This window comes from Periplaneta americana, chromosome 5 (assembly GCF_040183065.1).
Source record: "Periplaneta americana isolate PAMFEO1 chromosome 5, P.americana_PAMFEO1_priV1, whole genome shotgun sequence".
NCBI lineage: Eukaryota > Metazoa > Arthropoda > Insecta > Blattodea > Blattidae > Periplaneta > Periplaneta americana.
In genome coordinates, this window is record NC_091121.1 from 180,012,781 (window position 1) to 180,035,424 (window position 22,644).

The window sequence follows — 22,644 nt, forward strand, 5'->3', positions numbered from 1 at the left end:
ACTTTTCGATTGCTGGTAAAATTCATGTTCTGGGAATAATAAGTCAATTAAGTAGTAAAATATCGCTAGAATCGAAAAGTATTGGAAATAAATTTGTATGTATGTATTTATTTACATTGCAAGTGGGCAAGTACCCGGTGGCAGTGGTATACACAATATAAACAATACATAATACAATTACAATACACAATACAATTATATACATAATACAATTTAATACAATAATTACAATTAATAATAAAACATAAAATAATCTAATTTTACAATACAACCTACATATGTATAGGCCCTACATAAGTTTCAATAGTCTTTCACTTTACTCTCATCTCACTCACTGTAGTGGCACTATGACGCATTTCACTGACACTTTAGGACACATTTCACTGAAACTATAGAACACATTTCATTGACGCTATAAATTATCACTGATCGGAACTATTCACTGCACTGTAAAACCACAACTTCACTGACTGACCTCGCTTCACTGATACAACAGTTCAAATAAGACAAATAATTACACCCTTATGCATACTTATAAACAGAACTACATTTAAGCTAAACATTTCTAGTCTAAGACCTCTTACATGCTATTTTTAAATAAATTACAATTTAAACCAAGGAAGTAACTCGTCAGGCTAAATAAATACATATCAGGCTAAATAAATACATATCAGGCTAAATAAATACAATCAGGCTAAATAAATACATAAACAATTAAATTTGAATAAGAAATAAAAAAAAAGTTTCCTTCCCAGGCAGGATTCGAACCACGAAAGTCTTAGTTACCAGTCTATCGTGCTCTGGAGTGAACAAAGCTCTGAAATCAGCTACAAGGTCGGTCCGGTTTTTTTGCCACTACTGTACTATTATATTACTCCTTGAACCTTAAAACACTCCGTGTCATAAAATTCTACAATGCACGCCACTCATCCGGCGAGCTTGGATCCGAGAGCAGAATTGTGGACTCACCTTGCCAGCAGGGTAAGAGCGTGCTGTACACATTCATACTGCTTCATTTGTCACTATTTTACTGTACAAGCTAAACTCGAAAAGAAAATGTTTATAATTTTTCCAGTCAATCGCCATTTAAAATCTCGACGATTAATAAATAGTCAAATTTCACTCTGTAAGACTGTTAACGGCATATTAAATAACTGCGATTTTCTTAAATTCCTTCAGTTCAATGTAAAAAAACCAGAATTACGTCATAGGCAACCTTTTGTTATTCCCATTCCTAGAACTGTTTTCTTCAAGAACTCTCCATTGTTTGTTATGTGTAATACTTACAACTCTCTGTCTTTAACTGTGATCCTCAATTAGATTTCAGTTTAACAGTTGAAAAATTTCATACAATATTAAAAAGAATTGTATTTCCTTAGATATTTAAATTATGAAGAAGTGTATTATAATGTTTTTACTCTAATTTTTAAATAATTTTGCATCATTATATTGACATTTAGCACTATATTAAGTGCAATATTATATTCTAGCCTCTATTACCGTTATGTATTTTCTTTCTTTCGTTTGTGTTGTTTGTTTTGTTTTTTTCTTATTATGTATTTTGTGTATATATCTGTGTAAGCCACCTGTAATTGGAAGCCTGCTTCTGTCGGTGGTGGATTTAAAATAAATAAATAAATAAATAAATAAATAAATAAATAAATAAATATTACGATATTTTAACGTATTTGTTAAATTTAGAGCTTAATTGCATTTAACGTGCAATGTCACTGCTCTCAAGTTAATTGACACAAAATAAAGAATATGAAGACAATTATTCCCATAGTTTAAACAACAGACAGTATTGCGAAAGCCATAACTAAGTACGCGTGTAAAAACATGAATTTCTGTATTCGGAACTATATTTTTACAGCATCACAAAATTCTCTCTTTATAGATCGTGTAATCAGAAAGCAAAAGGCACCAGAACATTTTATTTAGCCTCGTTAACATCTTCAAGCCTCTCAACTCGGATAGAAGCTCCAAAATTAATGATAAAATAATCAACATCCCCTTCTGCTTTATTATTATTTCGATGTAATTGCTGCTCGTTATGACACCCGTCTCCCTTTATCTTTCATCAAAGAACACGTCGGCGTACAGCTTTATCTAGAATTTATGCAAATTTCGTTATCTTTGAGGTCAATTTTCTTTTGGTGTTAGCATACCAGCACAAACTGTTAGCCACCATTAGCTAGTAATGCTTGATCGGAGAGCTTTAGATGTTAAGGGTTGTAACGAAGGGGTGGAATGCAGGAGGGCACTAAGCCTCATCCTAGAATATATATTTTCTCTAACCCTCTCCCCCCCCCCAACACCCTTTGACTTAATACTTCTCTTCCAAGCAGCTTCTCTTTCATTAGCAAACACATCTCCGGGGGTGGATGGCATTGGGGCTATAAACATACCTCAAGACATAGGGGGCTGCCCCCATAGTCCGATCAAAAATAACGTAATGCCTTGATCTCAAGTGGGAATCCCCGGCGAGACTGGATTTAACTATGACGTGCAAGTCGAGTGTTAAGGGTGGTCTTAGGGTTTGGGGATTTTAGGGGCTGCTAAGAGATTAATGAGTTCTGTTTAAAACGGACAAAAAATTCGGCTGGTCTGTAAAGCCTTCACTCCCCACTCTGTTCCCCTGCTTTACTTTCTCAATGTACGAAACAATGACAAATTATTTTAATACTATAAAAAAAGCGACCGAGCACGAGCCCTGCTCATTCGGTCTCAAATTTTGTTAATACTACTGTATCTTCTTTTTATATTGCTTGTATTATTTTATTTCTATTTCTCTTGTTTGTTTTTGTAATTATATTTCTTTATTCTGTATATTTAAATTTAAATAAAATAAATAATAAAAAATTGCAAATAAAATAAATTGTTTTCAAAACTTTTACGAAAAACTTTTTCAACATTCCTGATTATGAAAAGTGGTTTTGACGTGCTGTCTACCTATACAAGTAGCCTACCTTGTGACTGAGTATCTCACTCCCACATATGAAGGAAATAAAAATGTCTGGAAGAATAATGGAACAGGGGAAACAGTGAAAAAAACGAATGGTGGAATTCGTAAAAGCCTTATATTATTATTATTATTATTATTATTATTATTATTATTATTATTATTATTATTATTATTACATCAGCTTCTTGTCTAAGCGGATGACGTGGATATGTTAGGAAAAAATCCACAAACGATTAGGGAAAACGCGGAAAGTCTAGTTGAAGCAAGTAAAGCGATAGGTTTGGAAGTAAATCCCGAAAAGACAAAGTATATGATTATGTCTCGTGACCAGAATATTGTACGAAATGGAACTATAAAAATTGGAGATTTAGCTTTCGAAGAGGTGGAAAAATTCAAATATCTTGGAGCAACAGTAACAAATATAAATGACACTCAGGAGAAAATTAAACGCAGACTAAATATGGGAAATGCCTATTATTATTCGGTTGAGAAGCTTTTGTCATCTAGTCTTCTGTCAAAAAATGTGAAAGTTAGAATTTATAAAACAGTTATATTACCGGTTGTTATGTATGGTTGTGAAACTTGGACTTTCACTTTGAGAGAGGAACAGAGATTAAGGGTGTTTGAGAATAAGGTTCTTAGAAAAATATTTGGGGCTAAGAGGGATGAAGTTAAAGGAGAATGGACAAAGTTACACAACGCAGAGCTGCACGCATTGTATACTTCACCTGACATGATTAGGAACATAAAATCCAGACGTTTGAGATGGGCAGGACATGTAGCACGTATGGGCGAATCCAGAAATGCATATAGAGTGTTAGTTGGGAGGCCGGAGGGAAAAAGACCTTTGGGGAGGCCGAGACGTAGATGGGAAGATAATTTTAAAATGGATTTGAGGGAGGTGGGATATGATGGTAGAGACTGGATTAATCTTTCTCAGGATAGCGGGTTTATGTGAGGGCGGCAATGAACCTCCGCGTTCCTTAAAAGCAAGTAAGTATTATTATTATTATTATTATTATTATTATTATTATTATTATTATTATGTGTAAGACGAGGATGTGGATTATCACTCATTCTCTTTATTATTTATATGAACAGAATAATTAAAGAGTGGAAGCAAACTCGCCATGGATATATACAAATTAACAGACACCATAAATTGGATTCAATTCTCTTTGCAGATGATTTGGTATTATTAGCACTTTCAGAAGACGACCTCCAAAGGTCAATATATAATTTGCAGCAAGTAGCAGCCACATACAATATGGAAATTTCAACAGATTAAACAAAAATTATGGTATTCTGTGGGAAATACCCAACACACAGTAAAATTTGTCTGGATAATAAAATATTAGAAAGATGTATGTTTTCCATATTTAGGTTAAAATCTTTCCAATTTTTGAAGAATTGGGCATATCACGGAAATTAATAAATACACAAGAGCTATGGGCATTATAAATAGTGTGATGAAACCATCCTTGGTTCAGAAACACACCCGCATACGTCTCTACAACACATTGGCACGACCGATGCTCAGCTATGGCAGCGAAGCATGGACACTGAGGAAAGCAGATAAAAGCAGAATAACGGCTTGTGAAATGCGATTCATAAGAAGAACAGCGGGCTATACTAAATGGGATCTGAAAAGAAATTGTCAAATTTTAAAGGAACTAAAACCTCAACCATTTTTAGATTACATTGTTCAATATCAGTGTAATTGCAAACATCATTTGCAAAGAATGAGTAATAGTAGACTCCCAAAGGCAATTTATGATTATGTACCACATGGCCAGAGATCTGTGGGTCGTCCTGCTAAGAGATGGCGTGAAAATTTTATGTGAGACCGTAACAGGCCTTGTGGCCTAACACTTGTCAGGCAGAAGATGACATACTATATATTATCACAGAATGTCCGGGACGAACACCACTATCCGCCTAGATAGTTCCAGAACTCAACCAACAAATTTACCCAAATATCGTTTGCTGCAACAGGCAGGGGAATAGGCCTACGCAGAATCTTACGCTAACCAGTAAATCTCCACAAGTACCATTTTGACTAAACAAATGAACGTATCAACGCATAAATGTCAGCGACAATGAATGGAATAGGTCCTAACAGTGTCGTTAACATAAAACTTACAATTCAACATCTAGTGGAAATCACGAAAATCTTAATTACAGTGTTGCCACAATAAAAACTCTTCCTGTCCTCGGCAGGAAACATCATTTAGATACATTTATTAGTTACTGAGTTATAAAAGTTTCTTACCGGTAGTCATCTTTAACGGTCTTACTAATAAACCGTGTATAATTTTTATACGAGACTTATGCAAAGTTTGAACAGAAAACGTTACTAATAAACCATGCATAAGCGATGGATGTATAAACAGTCTGTAACTATACATGGGAATTGCTTTGCAGTAGTTATATACACGAAACCCCTTGTTTAAGAGTTGTATATAGAGAAAAATGGCCGCCCCTCTAACAGCTGTTCGTATCGACTGTCATTTTATGATAATGTTGTCCTGTAACCACAGAAGAACAAACCAAAGAGCACTGACTAATTAGAATAATATTGTTGTAGCTTGTACTCTTTGACCAAAATATAGTGTGGTAATCGATCGGAGCCAGTTGTACTATCGATACTTAACACGCCACACTAGAGCACTCTACCAGATACAATAGAGAACCTCAGATATTCTACAGAGTGATTTATATAGAACTGACACATTTCTTCCTTAAATTATTCCGTTGGAAATTCATTCAATGACCCAATTTTAGCACCAAATTAAGCAGAATGTTCTGGAGTTTCGATTCCTTGTCACTAGATGCGCAGATGTTTCTTTTATTCCTATTGTTGGCAGCACTGGCCCAATTTTAGCACCAAATTAAGCAGAATGTTCTGGAGTTTCGATTCCTTGTCACTAGATGCGCAGATGTTTATGTTTTATTCCTATTGTTGGCAGCACTAGATGCGCAGATGTTTATGTTTTATTCCTATTGTTGGCAGCACTAGATGCGCAGATGTTTATGTTTTATTCCTATTGTTGGCAGCTGTTTTCGACATTTTGTGTCAACGTGAAAATGCAGTACACATTAAATCAACGACTCTTCCTTGTGAAGCAATACTGGATTACGAATTCAATTACAGCTACTCAAAGGGCATACCAGAGAGAATTTGGTGTTCGCAATCCTCCCAAAAGAAACACAATACTGGGACTGGTAAACAGATTGGAAACAACTGGATCTCTGGTGAGTGAAAAGGGCAAGCTTCGTTCATCTAGGCTTCCCACGGTTGTTGTTGACGTAAGAGCACGACTGGAGCAGTCACCCAAAAAATCATTAAGACGTTTGTCTTTGAGTTTGTTGAGCAACTGGACGATGTAGAACTGAGTCAAGGATATTTTCAGCAGGATGGCGCTACATGCCATACATCAAATGAATCCATGGAACTACAGTAATTGCAAATTTCTTTGACGACCGAATAATTTCCAGGAACCTGTGGCCACCGAGATCTCCGGATTTGACAACGCCGGACTTCTTTCTATGGGGTTACTTAAAAGACAGGGTTTACGCCACACGTCCTCAGACATTGGACGATCTGAAGCACAACATCACACAGGAGATTCAAGCTATTGACAACAGAGTCCTACAACGAGTGGCCAGTAACATGGAACGACGTGTTGAGTTGTGCCTTATGCAGTTTGGAGGACATTTTCAACATTTGCTATAGAGGTAAATAATGTCCCAAAATTCCTCTACATTTTAGGTATAATAAGTTGTCGCTAGCACAATTCGTTTTGAAACAATTAATGAAAGAAATGTGTCAGTTCTATATAAATTACTCTGTATTACCTTTCGTAATGAAGTAATGACGAAAATATGACGTAGCTGTGTAACAGTTGTACTGTTATGCACGACGTATGTAGTGATTATTAGTAAGGAATTTACACACGACTTATAAACGAACTACTCATCGTATAAGTATAACATAGTTAAACGTCTGTATATACTGGGTGTTCGTTTCAAAGTGTGTCATGACGTCACTGTTGATGAGTCACCGATTTGAAGCGAGTTTCAGCTTTTGTGTCAGAGATGTTGCCTATTAATCAAGGCGTTCTTCAATCTGAACTTGAGAACGTGTACGGTATAACTTGAACGTCGTAGCAACAGATGGCGGTCTGTACGGTCTGTGTGCTACCATAACCTCTTTCGAACTGTGTTTTGCGGGGCCAAGTCGTACGCAGGGTATTTGTTATCATCGGTTGCGTACGGCAACATTCCACAACACAAATCAAAAGCTCCGTGTCCATGTTGACCGTCGAAGTTAATGTCAACAAATACGTAAGTAATCGTCTTAACCCTCTCTCCATATCTCGACAGTAAGAAAAAACTCACTTCAGTACGTGTTTCCAAACAGTTCACATTTCTGACACTACCGGCGTTACCGTACGTATCGGTAAGTACTCTTCAGAATGAACGCCGTACTTGCTAGGCAACTTCTCTGGCACATGGGTAATACGCCTCTGCGGAAGTGTAGGAAGATTGAATTCTCTAGGCTCATCGGCTAGCCACATGACGACATACAGCGAGCCATGACACACTTTGAACTGAACACCTAGTAAATTTTTATTAGTAAGACCGTAAGTGTACATCTGTAAAGGATTTCTAAATTTTCAGCGTAAGTAAGCCAAACATACTTATTTATAAATGGCTTTTAGAGAACCCGGAGGTTCTTTCTGATTATGTGGGTCACAGCTTATGAAAGATAAACACAAAACAGAGCCACCATGAGATCCACATGGGAGATAAATCTCCACCTGTCGAGTATCGAACTCTGTTCCGTAAGATGACAGTACAACGTGGTCCAGAACGGGAGACCACAGAGGGGACTATTAATAGGAAAATGAGAGTTCCTCATTGTTTCTAATCGACTGCAGAACAAAACTGCCAGCTAAATTTAAACAAAAAACACTCTCGCATGCCTTGGGGAGTTGATACACTCTGGTAATAAAAGTCTGACTGAAAATTATCGTTTAGGTAGAGATGAATCTCCTGATATAAACGAAAAAGTAAGCCAATTCCATATAAAAGCTTTTTAATTAGTTAAGGCTTACAGTCGAAACGGTTCCGAGTCCCTGCAAGAGATAGAGCACACTGCAATAAAAAGCCGAGAGTATTCGCAGAGAGAAGTTCAGCAGGCGAGAACGGGTAAATAAGAGGGTGCTGAAGCCAGATAAGAGAAATTAGCGCCTAGAGAGAGATAATCGTCTGGTGTTATGGCAAGCTTGACTTAAGGTTTGTTGTAGTTCCGTGATATTTCATTCATAATTAGCAGGGCCCCCATGTCGCACACATCAAAGCAACAAGAAGCGAGTCTCTGTCAGCACATTTAAATGCCTGAAATATTCAAGACGGAGCAAGAAACAGACGGCTGGCGCTGTATGGCTTTCTCCAAATTTCATAGTCTTCAGGGGTAATTCAGCTTCCACTCCACAACCCATCGAGACAGAGGCGGGCATTTGCCCATACTGTTAATCGCTTTCTTTGTGCCACTTCCTTCAAGTTCAGACTGTGGCTACAGTGCCAAAAGCCACATAGTCAATGCTGACCGATTTGAAGTAAGATACTCGTTTTCTAAACGAATAAGTAACGTTGTTTTTATTTTACTCATATTATATTTTTACTATAAATTGAATTAATCTGCTTACTTTGTATAGTTTTGGCCGATGAATTGTATTTAGTATTTATTAATATTTATTTATTTCTTTAACCTGGTAGAGATAAGGCCGTCAGGCCTTCTCTGCCCCTCTATCAGGGGATTACAACTATAATATGAACAATAAAATTACAATTAAAATTAAATTTACAATTACAATAAAAATTAAAGTACGACAAGATTATCTGATTAATGAAAGCTAGACATTTTATTGTAGAAATTAAGAACAAAGAATATTTTTGTATTTACTGAATTACAAATTAAACCTACAATAACAAAATTCTATAGTGATGATATTGAAATATTTTGTGATAGATCAAGAGAACTATTTACAAGAAACCATGTCTGAACGAGTCTCAATTACTGACCAAGTGCCTAGTAAGTTTGCGTTTGAATTCAGTTTTATTTCGACAGTCCCTGATGCTAGCAGGTAACGAATTCCAGAGTCTTGGCAGGGCTATTGTGAAAGAGGATGAGTATGAGGATGTGCGATGGGATGGTATTGTTAGTATTGTTTCATGACGAGAGCGTGTGTTCAGATTGTGATGGGAAGAAAGGTAAGTGAAGCGAGACGACAGGTACGAAGGAATAGAAGAGTTCAAGATTTCGAAGAGAAGGAGAAGTGAAGGTAAATTTCTTTTCTTATCTAGTTTAAGCCAACCTATTGTTTCCAGGGATGGGGTAATATGATCATATTTACGAACATTGCTTACAAAACGTACACACAAATTATGAGCACGTTGAAGTTTCGTTTTGTTGTCGCTGGAAAGGTCAGTCAGTAAAAGTCAGCATAGTCAAAATAGGGAAATACAAGGGTCTGCACAAGGGACTTTTTTTAAGCAAGAGGGAAGATGAACATTTATCCCTTTTAGCACATGGATAATACAGTAGAATATAATTTTCTGCAGGTTTCTGTGATTTGCAAGTCCCAGTTGAGATTATTATCCATGTGAATGCCAAGAATTGTATATGCTTTAAATTGAATAGTAATCTGGATAGCTCTACTGATAAATTGTTTGTGTTTGTAATTTGAAGTAGTTTGCATGATATGTATTATCAATTTCTGTATATCACAACTGATTGAATTGTTTATGCCTTAAATTTAGTTAACTTGTTTTGTATTATACATATTAGCTCAACTGATGAATGATCGTTTGCGTTTGTAAATTTAATAATCTGATTGGCTATGTATTGTTATATTTTCAGTAGAGCCATCGATGTAGCTCAGTCGGCAGACTCGCTGGGCTGCTTATCCGGAGCTGCGTTCAGGCTTGGGTTCGATCCCCCTTTGGTCTTTGGTTTCTTCCGAGGTTTTCCCCCGCCGGGGGACTGAAGCCGGATGGTCTATGGCGAGTCCTCGGCATCAACCCCTTTGATTAGATTACCTGGTTGGGTTTTTCTGAGGTTTTCCCCAACCAAAAGGCAAATTCCGGGTAATCTTTTGGCGAATCCTCGGACCTCACCTCATCTCACTACATCTCGCCAAGGTTTTAAGGGACTTTTGAGGCTTCGCTTACCCCAAAAAATTGAGTAGTAGGTCTATCAGTTCGAAATAACGACGTATCGTAGCACTTGGTTTAACTCCGATCTTTCCACATATTAAGTTCACTGTTGGCGTCATTCCAGGATGCGAGAGTTCAGTGCGAGGCGAGGCTTGTGGCCACAAGCCTCTAAAGTTCTGGCTACGACATTGATTCGTAAGCTTGAGGGGTGACTGGAGAGGGGGTATCGATTCGCTACATCTCCGTGCTAAACAACTCCGTCCTAAACGAGGCTAGCCTTGTAGCCTACCGTCACAATAATACGTGTCGCGCTATATTGGTCTTCTATGAATGGGCTGTGTTGTTGAGTGTTAGTTTAATCAAAAGTGCATGCGTGTTTGTGTGTTAATATTAATTTTGTGTAAAATGGCTCATACTGAGAGAACATTGAGGTCATTATTATTTATTTGTAGAATTTAAAGTGAAACCGTTTCAGTTGGACGTATGAAACAAAATGTGTTTACAAAGATAGGAGATCGGCACATTTACATGTTAAAATAGCGGATGAAGGAAGATAAAAATAATTTTTTTTAATTTTCGTGTTATTATCGCCGCGGCCTCATGGTTAACATGCCGGCATCATACAATAACGTGCGGCGTGCTTTTAAAACATAATTCAGCCGACTGATTGTTGCTCTGTAGGTTTCACTCTAAACGTCACGTTGTCACGTCTACTTCCTCGATAAGAATAAGCACTAGTTTGTTATACTGTTAAATGGCTAGTATTATTATTATTATTATTATTATTATTATTATTATTATTATTATTATTATTTCATATACGAGTACGTTGACATTCTTAACTCTTAATAATAACTCTTTAATAATAATTTTTAATCACATACCTTAATGTTCGTCCTCAGCACAAAACATTGCAACCTCGGTTTTAGTCCACGTGGATTAGACAAGTAGGTGTCATTTAATAATGGAAGCAGCTTATTGGTTGCAATATTGAAATTGAGGCGAGTGATTGGAGCGGCGACACAAGAAATCGAAAACAATAATGCAATTAAATTTCAAAGACCTGCCGAAAGTTATGTACGAGGCCGCTCAAAGACCTGCCGAATGTTAACCATGAGAGCGCGGCGATAATAGGGTAAACTAGGGTCTGTTGGACAGTCGGGCATGTTGGACACTCTGTACTTTAACGTGTTACCACGCCACTTGTGGGCACCACAGAGTGTCCAACATGCCCGACTGTCCAACAGACCCTAGTTTACCCTATAAGAAATATCCTTGGCTATCAGGGTGCTCTGAGATAAATAAGTTATATATTGATATATCTGTATTCTGTTTGGGGGTGATCATCACCCACTTGCGGGGTCAGTATCACAAAAAATATTTTATGCTCGATCATGCCGAAATGTAGTAATTATACACCTGGTAGCAATCCTTTAATGCATGTCATTAAAGTACACCTATTCATTAAAGTTCAGGTTTTCGATTATTCTCGGATATGCAATCGAAAGACAACGAGGGAAACGTCACGGAGGCTGGAAATCCAATACTGTCGCAGAAGGTTATGTTCTGTTACTATAATAATTAGCGTTAATTGTAAATAATATTCAAATAAATTCAATTTGTCATCGTGTTTTTTAATTCTAAATCAATTTCCAGGTTATATCAAAATTAGTTCATGTTATTCTGTAAATTATAACAAGGTCAATGACATTATTGTTCCTCGGAAAAAAATCAATACTTTCGCGTCTGCGCACATCTCACAATTTACGACCTATACAATCAAATATGTTGTAGGATTTCTAATCCTAATTATATTAACAATTTTATCACTAAAAGAACCACACCAGCCAAAATTATTGAACCCGAAACCTGGACATTTCACTTTGGTTCAATATATAGGATTATGAAGCTTGCACAAAGTCACTTCCACTCTTCAGTTAGATACGAATGAAATGAATACTCCTGAATAATTTGAAGTTAGAAATATGGTCGAGCATAAAAAGTCGTATGAAACTTGCCTATAATGGTAATTAAGACGCTCGTATGAGAATTATGAAACTCGCTTGCGCTCGTTTCATAAACAAACTTACTCGCGTCTTAATTACTATCATTATAGGCTTGTTGCATAATGTACTATTGATAGAAAAGCCGAGAAACATCTTCTGCATAAAAAGATATAAGGTAAGAAGATTTTTTTTCAGCCTACCCAGTATTTACACCTGATCATGTTAAGGAAAGTTCTGAAGTAGTCGATGATGTAATGATTTCAGAAAACATGAGACCTCTAATGCGTACCTTGTATAAATATAAAATAAATATCATATACATGTTATATTTTACTTACTATGTAAATAAAACACTTCACCTCCTCCATCATCTCCTTCATCAGAAAGTGTCACAGAATCACGCAGCTTACCTGTAATAAAAGAAAAAACAATTACTAATAGATTCAATATCCAAAGAAAGGTAATGCTCATCCTCAGACGAGAAGCACGATTCTGAACTCAGAATATTTGGCATCGTAATTCAGACAGAGTTGGCATGGCCACGTTGATGTATTGCGAAGGCCGTTCCTATCACTGCCCAATAAAGCACGTTCTGCGGTGATATGGAACTTTGTTTCACCCGCCACACATCCAATCGCACTCACTAAGGGTTTGTCACGTCTGTGCCTTGTAAAATCATTATTTTCTTCTTTGACCTCGATATGTGTGCATCAGATAATGTTCATGGTTTACTGCTTTATGTAACAAGCGTGGAAGTTATTGGGTGTTGATGTGAGGTAAGATGTAGAAATAACCCAATTACCCAAGATTGGGAGAGTAAAGGCTGCGTTGTTCTTGAAAGAAAACGGAGATAACGAGAAGACTATAAAAAGACGGGACAAGCAAAATGAGATACGTAAATATAGAGGGAATGGAAAGAAACGAAGCAAACGAGAGGCCAAAAGAGAAATAAAAAGAATGAGAGTTTAAGAGGAGGAAAGCATAGGGACACAGAAGGAAGAAATAATGAAACGGTGTCGTTAAATAACAAGGTAAGAAAATCACTAACAATGGATATACAGTAAGAGCAACGCGTGATCCTTGTATAACATCGCGACGTTCACAGCAGTGTTGCCAAGTCAGTGGTTTTGTAGCTAAATCTGGTGTTTTTAGGACTATCGTCAGCTACAGAATTTTACCTTCAGCGGCTAGCTATTTATTTGGCGTTTTTTTATGATTCGAGGCAGAAAGATTTCTGCAAATATGTTATAATTTTTATATGTACTTGCGGACAATGATAGTTAATCATAAACCAGAGTTTAGTATGGTATTAACACACTTTTTCATTGTGCGGGTATACAGCATCAACGTTTTATGTTAACTTGATTTGGTGCAACCACGTCCATTTCCTGCTTCATCCATTGTTGTTGTACAAATAAGGCATTCCGCATTCGTTAACCTCTTAATCTAATATATGCATTGTTTTTGTAAATGAATTGATGTATTTAATCATAATGAACTGAATTATTATTTTCATTTATGATATATATTTGATTTATCATTCCGCATTATAGTTTATGTAACACAGACACTTAAAACTTAAAACCAGACTCATTGTTAGCAGCCACGTCTCCAGCTCAGTGTGAAATCAGATTTCGAACCGACTGGTGTGATTGTGAATGTGATTATTTCCGAAGTGTCCACTATATTGTTGATCTACTTTATTCAACTTTGAATATGCCGCGTATTAGTAATATACGTTACAAGAGCGGTATGTTGACGTTTTCATGTTCGAGGAAAAGATTGAAAAAGCGAAACGTAGTTGAGCTTTTTAATTTCCGAGAACATGAAAACAAACAAACATACCGCTCGTGTATCGTACATTATTTTGTGCGAAGATCGTTTATTACATACCTGAAAGACGAATTTCTAATTAGTTGCAATGAAATCTCCATCTTGGTTTCTGTTTAATGACGGCAACTTCGGAAAACCAAAATATCTTTTTTCAACATTGTTGCTACAAAATGTTTTCTGTGTTTACTATACTCCAGCAGGCCGTGATATACGTCTGTCTTTTTTTCCCCCCAGTCTATAAATGCGAACTTAAAACAAACGGTAAGGTTATGTAATGATTTATTTTTCATTTTAATATTTTAACAATATTATTTATATAACATGTTGCAGTAATAACATCGGCATCTGGAATCTTGTTGATTTTTTCACGGCTTCCTTAATGTTATTTGTGTCAGGAATGCAATAAGTTTCGTGGAGTAGTAGATTTTACTTAATTTTTGCAAATATTTAAAAACAATAATTAACATTGCAATTTAGGTGAAACTGCAGTGGTAAGTTTCCAATTTATAATTACTACTATGTTAAACGTCTCTAAAAATAATATGTTAAAAGCCTAAAGTAGTAAAATGAATGTCGCGCTTAAGCGGTAAGAAGAGGGAAATTGTTATGTGTGTTACGTTGGGAATACTGAATGTGGTATTTCATACTTACCGCGTATTGGTTCTGTGCGGAAAACAAGCAAATACGCACGATCTTGCACAAAACTACATACGTACAAAAGTTCAGATATAAGTTAAAAAAAAAAAAAAAAGCATAATGTGTTCAACGATTGGGCGGAAGAAGTTACCGGTGATAGTTCGAAATCTCGGTGTAAATGGTGTAAGGTGATATTGAATGCTAAATACTTAGATTTAATTACACATGCTGATAATTATACACAAAAAAAAAAGAGTATCGAGTGTTTTTCTGTTGTTCGATAACATAATATTGCCATTCACAACAAACTTCTGGACAGAGGTGAGTGTTATTTCAATTTCCAGAAAATTAGGCCTATAAATATTAGAATTTTTTTTTAAATTTGAAACTTAAAATTCTCCAGTTCCTAAAGTATATAGTTTGTTTTTCAAATTTGGAAATTATGTATTAAGAAAAATCTGGAGTTTTTTTAACTACAGTTTAGCGTTTTTTCTAAGCTTGTGCAGCGGTAAATGGAATTCTGAGTTGGCAACACTGGTTCACAAATCGTGAAAGCAGTGTCTGAAACATTGCTATTTTCAAGATGGACAACCACGTAAAGAGAAAAATAAACACATTATACAAATCTGTCTTTTTCAGGTAAAGCTGACTTCAACAATTTCAAGGGAAAAATTGTTCCAGGGTCGGGAATCGAATTCGGAACCTTCGGCTGACCGCGCCAAAGCTCTAGTGACTGAACTATCCAGGAACTACACCAGAACCACAGATCACTTTTCCCCTTATTTCCACATATCTCAAATGACTTGACAAATCGGCAGATCCCCGCATTGAGTGCACACCAAGCTCTGTGTGACTTAAATTATGTTTTTTGTTATCGAAAAAGTAACGCGTATTATACAAATCTGGCTTTTTTCAGGTATAGCTCCCTGTAAACTCGACTTAAATAAATTTCAAACAATTACTGCACAAGAACTCAAGATCACAGCCGTCTGCAATATCTGGATAGCTTGATACACTTCGTCTTCATTTCATGAGAAAGTTGGAAATAACAGTAGACATACACAAGAGGCTGGATCCCTAGCCACGTGATCAATGTGGCGTATTGAATTCAATTCACGCAGCACAGGAATCAATATAAGACAAGGATAAATGGGTGTACGACTTCATTACTGGATTAAAATTTCATTTGACTGCACAATATTGATTGTTTATGTCTGTTGACCTACATAATGTTACATGATTTCAGTTAAATCGGGGGACCCAAATTGGTTTCTATCTATAATTAAGTTTATAAAATGACTAGTGGCTTGTGCAGCAAATGTTGCTGCAAACTAAGTTCGTTACACGTTCAAATAAAATTTTTTCAGACTTATTTTCAATGAAGAATACTTGACATTTTGAAAGTTATTTGCTTCCATAATAATGAAAAATACTCCCTCTGAATGGTTTTTTATGCCAAATACTTTTTCTTGAACCTATCCACCTTCAGGATTTGAGTTTCAACGCGAAAACGCAAGTAACAAAGTCAGGATGATAGCAAAAGCTATTTCAGGTCATTGTGGATTGTAGGTGAAAGTTAAAAAAAAATTTCAGGTTTGCTAAACTTTCGAACAATAGCATTTTGGTATAGCTGCTGCATGTAGAGCTTGAAATGTAGAGCGTAAAATCTTTTTATCCTGCTAAGAGATCATGCTGAAATGATCTGGAGACTACAAAATTTTCTAGGTCTCTTATTTTATCAGTAAGTAATACCTTTTGGTCTTTCCTTAGGAACTGTATTTTTTGCGCTCTCTCGAGCCAATAAAGAAGACAGTGATATCATATCAGTATCTACTCCACATCGCCATTAAGTGTATGAAAAAGACCCAACACCACTTCATTAATAAGTATAAAAATATTTGATTTTTAAGAACAATATTATTATCTTACGTAAGTTTTGTAGTTATATATAGCCGCCACTTAGTAAATTATAGAAATGAAGTCTACATCTACTTACATAACCTCAAAACTTTTCACTTTCATGTCATCAATATAGCATTAATATTATGTATAATTAATGAAAAATAGATGCATCATGACTAACTATAATAATATTTAATTTCTAATGGTAATAATGTCATGAAACCACATCATGTTTTGTAGATTTCAATATCCAATACACAGCTGTACTCCAAAAATTATTATACACTAAAGAATCAAATCTGTAAATTATTTTTAGTAAGTCTTGAAGTTTTTAATAACAAATTGAATTTGAGCTCTAAATATGTCGGCAATCCTGCAGGCCATGGCCTTCGAGTAATAGCCTATTATTTATTGTAATGTGTGTTTTGTTTTATTCTGAAATACAATAAAATTAGTTCTCAAACTGCGTAAGTTGGATTTCGGAAAATAGGAAAATTATGTAGGAAAACTAACGCTTCACTGAAAGTTACTATTTTTCTGAAAATCCTTGGATGCCAAGCTTCAAAATGAGGGGTCGTTCATTAAAATCCGTTCAGCCGGTTTCCCGTAATTTCCATTACCAGTTCAAATTATGTATGTAGATAACATAGCTACTAAAATGAAGAGAGACAAATCTCCACAGGAAATCAATGCAAAATAATAATAAATAGCCACTTGTGGGAACCCAAGACTGGTCTACTGGACGCAAAACCGAAAAACTGCAACATTTGAGGCGTAAAGTAAAGTTAGAATCTTTTTACGTTGAAAGAGTAATGGAACGGAGAAAAATTCTCTCCGGCGCCGGGATTTGAACCCGGGTTTTCAGCTCTACGTGCTGACGCTTTATCCACTAAGCCACACCGGATTCCACCCCGGCGTCGGAAGAATCGTCTCAGTTTTAAGTTCCAACTCTTGGGTTCCCTCTAGTGGCCGCCCTCGTGATTTAAGACGGCGCTTATTCCTTCGGATCCCGGCCAACTAGTCACTCATTACGAGTGCACCTCAGCACATGTGTGGACTTCGGTCCTAGGTTCACAGATATCTATGACGTAGTGCAGAGGGCGGCCACTAGAGGAACCCAAGAGTTGGAACTTAAAACTGAGACGATTCTTCAGACGCCGGGGTGGAATCCGGTGTGGCTTAGTGGATAAAGCGTCAGCACGTAGAGCTGAAAACCCGGGTTCAAATCCCGGCGCCGGAAATAATTTTTCTCCGTTCCATTACTCTTTTAACGTATGATGACGCAGAATATCTGCATGGAAATATCATATGTACTTCGGTACATTATAATAATATATTTAGAATCTTTTATTAAAAATCGCAAGTTTTCTTAATTATAGATCCTTTGACTTGTTGTAGAAGGCGAGGGGGGTGATTCAAAAGAAATGAAAAGCAGATACAGAAAAAAATAAATCAGTCATTGCAGATTTTACTTAATATATGATTTTCTCTATTCGACTTTCTTTGAAGTCAGAAACATGGCAAAGGAAAAATGAATTTGTGAGCTGGTATCAAAACAAATATTTCGTTCTTTATTTTGCATAGCTGGAACCACGACCACCCACGCTGCGACGGGCCAATAAATCTCAAGACAGAATGCCAAGCAAAACATCTGAGCCTAAGGGATATTAATTTCAACAGACACCACTAACAACTATTAATAGAATGATAACAAATTATAGTCTACAAACAGAACGTCTTGCAGGCTTGAAATAAGGGATTTCCGGGGCGAGACTTCACAGCAAAGATGCATCTTCCTGACTTTAATGCACAGCGTGTAGTCACTGAATTGTGACTTCTCATTCATAATGAGCTACATCACATAAATAACCGTGTAAGTAACAATAGTATAAAACATTATTACTTTGTGTGAGATCTTGCGTATTTGCTTGGTTTCCGCACAAAACCAATCCGCGCAAAGTCTAAAATTCCACATTCACTATTCCCAACCTAACACACACACAACAATTTCCCTCTTCTTACCGCTTAAGTTACATATTCATTTTACTGCTTTAGGCTTTTAACATATTATTTTTAGAGACGTTTAACATAGTAATAATTGTAAATTGGAAACTTACCACTGCAATTTCACCTAAATTGCAGTGTTAATTATTGTTTTTAAATATTTGCAAAAATTAAGTAAACTCTACAACTCCACTAAAGTTACTGCATTCGTGATGCAAGTGACATTAAGGAAGCCGTGAAAAAATCAACAAGATTCCAGACTCATCATAGACTGGGGGAAAAAAAAAAGACAGACGTATATCACGGCCTGCTGGAGTGTAGTAAACACAGAAAACATTTTAAAGCAACAATGTTGAAGATAGATAATTTTGTTTTGCAAATTTGCCGTCATTGAACAGAAAACAAGATGGAGATTTCGTTGCAACTAATTAGAAATTCCTCTTTCAGGTATGTAATAAACGATCTTCGCACAAAATAATGTACGATACACGAGTGGTATGTTTTCTTTCAATTCTCGGAAATTAAAAAAGCTCAACTACGTTTCGCTTTTTCAAACTTTTCCTCGAACATGAAAACTTCAACATACCGCTCTTGTAACGCATATTACTATTTCATCAGTTTCAATGCGAATAACTAGAAAGGAACAAGTAATAAGGTAGGCCAATAGCAGAGCATTGAAGAAGTATTTGAGTAAACGAAACAAAATTCTGAACCATTACGGAATCAATAACAGAGATTGTTAAAAAAGAAATTGAATATATGATGAGATTTGAATTACCCTGAAATGAGAGACAATTTTCGCCACAAATCTGTGTTAAAATTTCAGTCCTCTGTGGTGAGGAGCAACATTTTCCAATCCCCTCACTTATTACACAGTATTAATTATATCATCAATTAACATTCATTACTACATAGTCCCGAAAAGACTAAGTATATATGATTATGTCTCGTGACCAGAATATTGTACGAAATGGAAATATATAAAATTGGAGATTTATCCTTCGAAGAGGTGGAAAAATTCAAATACCTGGGAGCAACAATAACAAATATAAATGATACTCGGGGGGAAAGTAAACGCAGAATAAATATGGGAAATGCCTGTTATTATTAGATTGATAAGCTTTTATCATCCAGTCTGCTGTCAGAAAACCTGAAAGTTAGAATTTATAAAACAGTTATATTACCGGTTGTTCTGTATTGCTGTGAAATTTGGACTCTTACTTTGAGAGAGGAACAGAGGTTAAGGGTGTTTGAGAATAAGGTGCTTAGGAAAATATTGGAGGCTAAAAGGGATGAAGTTACAGGAGAATGGAGAAAGTTACACAACACAGAACTACACGCATTGTATTCTTCACCTGACATAATTAGGAACATAAAATCCTGACGTTTGAGATGGGCAGGGCATGTAGCACGTATGAGTGAATCCACAAAAGCATATAGAGTGTTAGTTGAAAGATCTGAGGGAAAAAGATCTTTGGGGAGAACAAGACGTAGATGGGAGGATAATATTAAAATAGAATTGAGGGAGGTGAGATATGATGGCAGAGACTGGATTAATCTTGCTCAGGACAGAGATCAACTAGCAAGAGAAATTTTGGAACACTCTCAAGAGACGACGTGACGAATTTTGAGACAACCTCTCCAATCCTTGTAAATAATCTAACGAATTCTATTTAATTCCTTTATACAAAATCTTAATTTTATTTTGAGGGTCAAATATGGCCTTCGATCAGATTTTTGTTCAATCCTGTCTAACTCCTCGTAAGTTAAACTACGGCGCTTTTCTTAGATTATTACATCACAACTGAAAATGAAAGTGTGATGCAATTAATTGGACATGAGGGTGAACCTTCCTCTAATACGTTTCAGGGGGTAAGGTTAGAGTGTGAAATTACAATCAACCCCCACGCATTCTGGATACCAGGTATAGCTGCGGGAATCCACGGAGGTTACTAAATTGAGTCAGACCCATTCATTTCGAACTATTAAGCATTTCTAATTACATTGTACTTGGTGTCCAATCATCTCCACCCCTCTGTAAGGATTCAATCAACAAGACTACCAACAATGCCAGCATTGTTCCAACATTTAAATAAGGGAACTAATAGCTACGGCGTCATATTCCGGACATCGTGCTTCAAAACCAGCTAAAGCAAGAGTGACTTTTCTGATGAGAGAATTTCCTCTTAATCCAGTTTCCTGTACAGGAATCCAATCTCTTGATTATTTGTTGTTAAGTTAGGCCTATGACATTTGTCATCACCAGGCTTCGAGACTTCGGACCCAATAGAGCAATTCAGTGGAAAATCCGCATAACAGCGTACTGAGTATAGTGGTAAAGCGTACAGTGGGTGGGGGTACTGTAGAATGAATGCCAACAAATACGCAAAGGAAAACGCTCTGGATTTGAAGGTTCTGACGAATAATTTGGTTTTCATACAAACTGTGTCTGAAACTATTACACGGTTAGAAAAGTCAGAGCACGAGATGCCGGAAGCCTTCAAATTAATTTAGAAAATGATGCAGAGAATTAATGAGACACCAAGTACACCGGTTACTGAACGTGTAAAACAGAAGTGGAAATCAATTTTATGTAAAAATAACGGATATGGAACATTGTGTAACATAAACAGCAAATTAGTGGACATAGAGTCACCCGAGAATAAAGACTGTCTCTTATAGACTGCAATGATGTTAGGTTTTTTCGTTTTGCTCCTATCACGTTATGCGACGTAGAGCGCAGCTTTCTACAGTACAAACTTTGGCAGATAACCGAAAAAGATTTACGTTTGAGACACTGAGAATGTATCTTGTAGTACATTGCATTTCGGTACTGTAACTGTATTTCCTAAAGACGACCAATAGGATAAATAAAAAAATAAATAAAATTGCTACCTGCTTATTTCCACCATTAACGCTGTGTATAATTAAACACAAATGCTTATAAAAGACAGGAGAATAAATGATTTTCACATTATTTGACATTATCATTGTATGATGAATATTTACTTTCAGAATGTACATATGTGTGTTTCTCCATACTACCGTACTCTACTCTAAATAGCAACGTTGTTACTTCAACACATCTCTATCTACCTGCAGCGAGCCAACAACCTATAGTTCATGCACAGTAAACTTATTGTATCGGGTCCAAAGTCTCGAAGCCTGGTCATCACAATCTATACTAATAATAAATCTGTAGACGAAATTTTTCTGATAATTTTCGATTTTCCAAAAATAATTGGTCCTAACATATATAATTAACCACCCTGAAACCGAAAATAGCTTCTATGAAATTTTTGCCTGTCTGTCTCTCTGTTTGTTACCTTTTCACGCGATAATGGCTGAACGGATTTCGATGAAAATTAGAATATAAATTAAGTTCGTTGTAACTTGGATTTTAGGCTATATGGCATTCAAAAAACATTATTTAAAAGGAGGGTTATAAGGGGGCCTCAATTAAATAAATCGAAATATCTCGCTTATTATTGATATTTGTGAAAACTATTACATAACAAACATTTCTTTAAAAATCATTTTCGATAAGTTTTATTCTTTGAAACATTTTGATAGGACTGATAGTTAATGAGTTAAGTGAGTTTTAAAATTAAAATAACTGCCATCTAAGGCGGTGTAATGAAATAAAGAACAAATGACTTCTTCTATAAGGGCCTTGGTCAACAACAATCTAAAGCTATGAATCATAGCCTACAGAAAATGTTTCTGTGTTTGTATGAAGTAATATAGGAAGCTAAATTAACCGAATGATTGGACCAAAATGATCGCATTTTAATTATTTAAATATAATTTAATTTAAGTAAAATATTAAACGATTTATCCTCCTATCAAACATGAATGTTCCCTGGGTCAAATGTCCTATTTTAATTATGTAATTACTTTATATTTATTTCTAACGGGTGCAGCGGAGCGCACGGGTACGGCTAGTCAAAATAAATATATCTCTGTATAATCTCTATGTAACAAATGAATATCTAAGTAATCAGGAATGAATTATTAAGTAACATATAAGAAATGAAAAGATGATGGTAGAGCGCCAGAGTTCCAGCACATCAC

General features: G+C 36.0%; 1 protein-coding gene across 12 annotated transcripts in view; it reads right to left on the reverse strand.

Annotated features, from left to right (window-relative positions):
- LOC138700306 (CUGBP Elav-like family member 2) overlaps positions 1–22,644 on the reverse strand; it is a 1,672,689-nt gene that overhangs the window by 1,126,196 nt on the left and 523,849 nt on the right. The window lies entirely within an intron of this gene.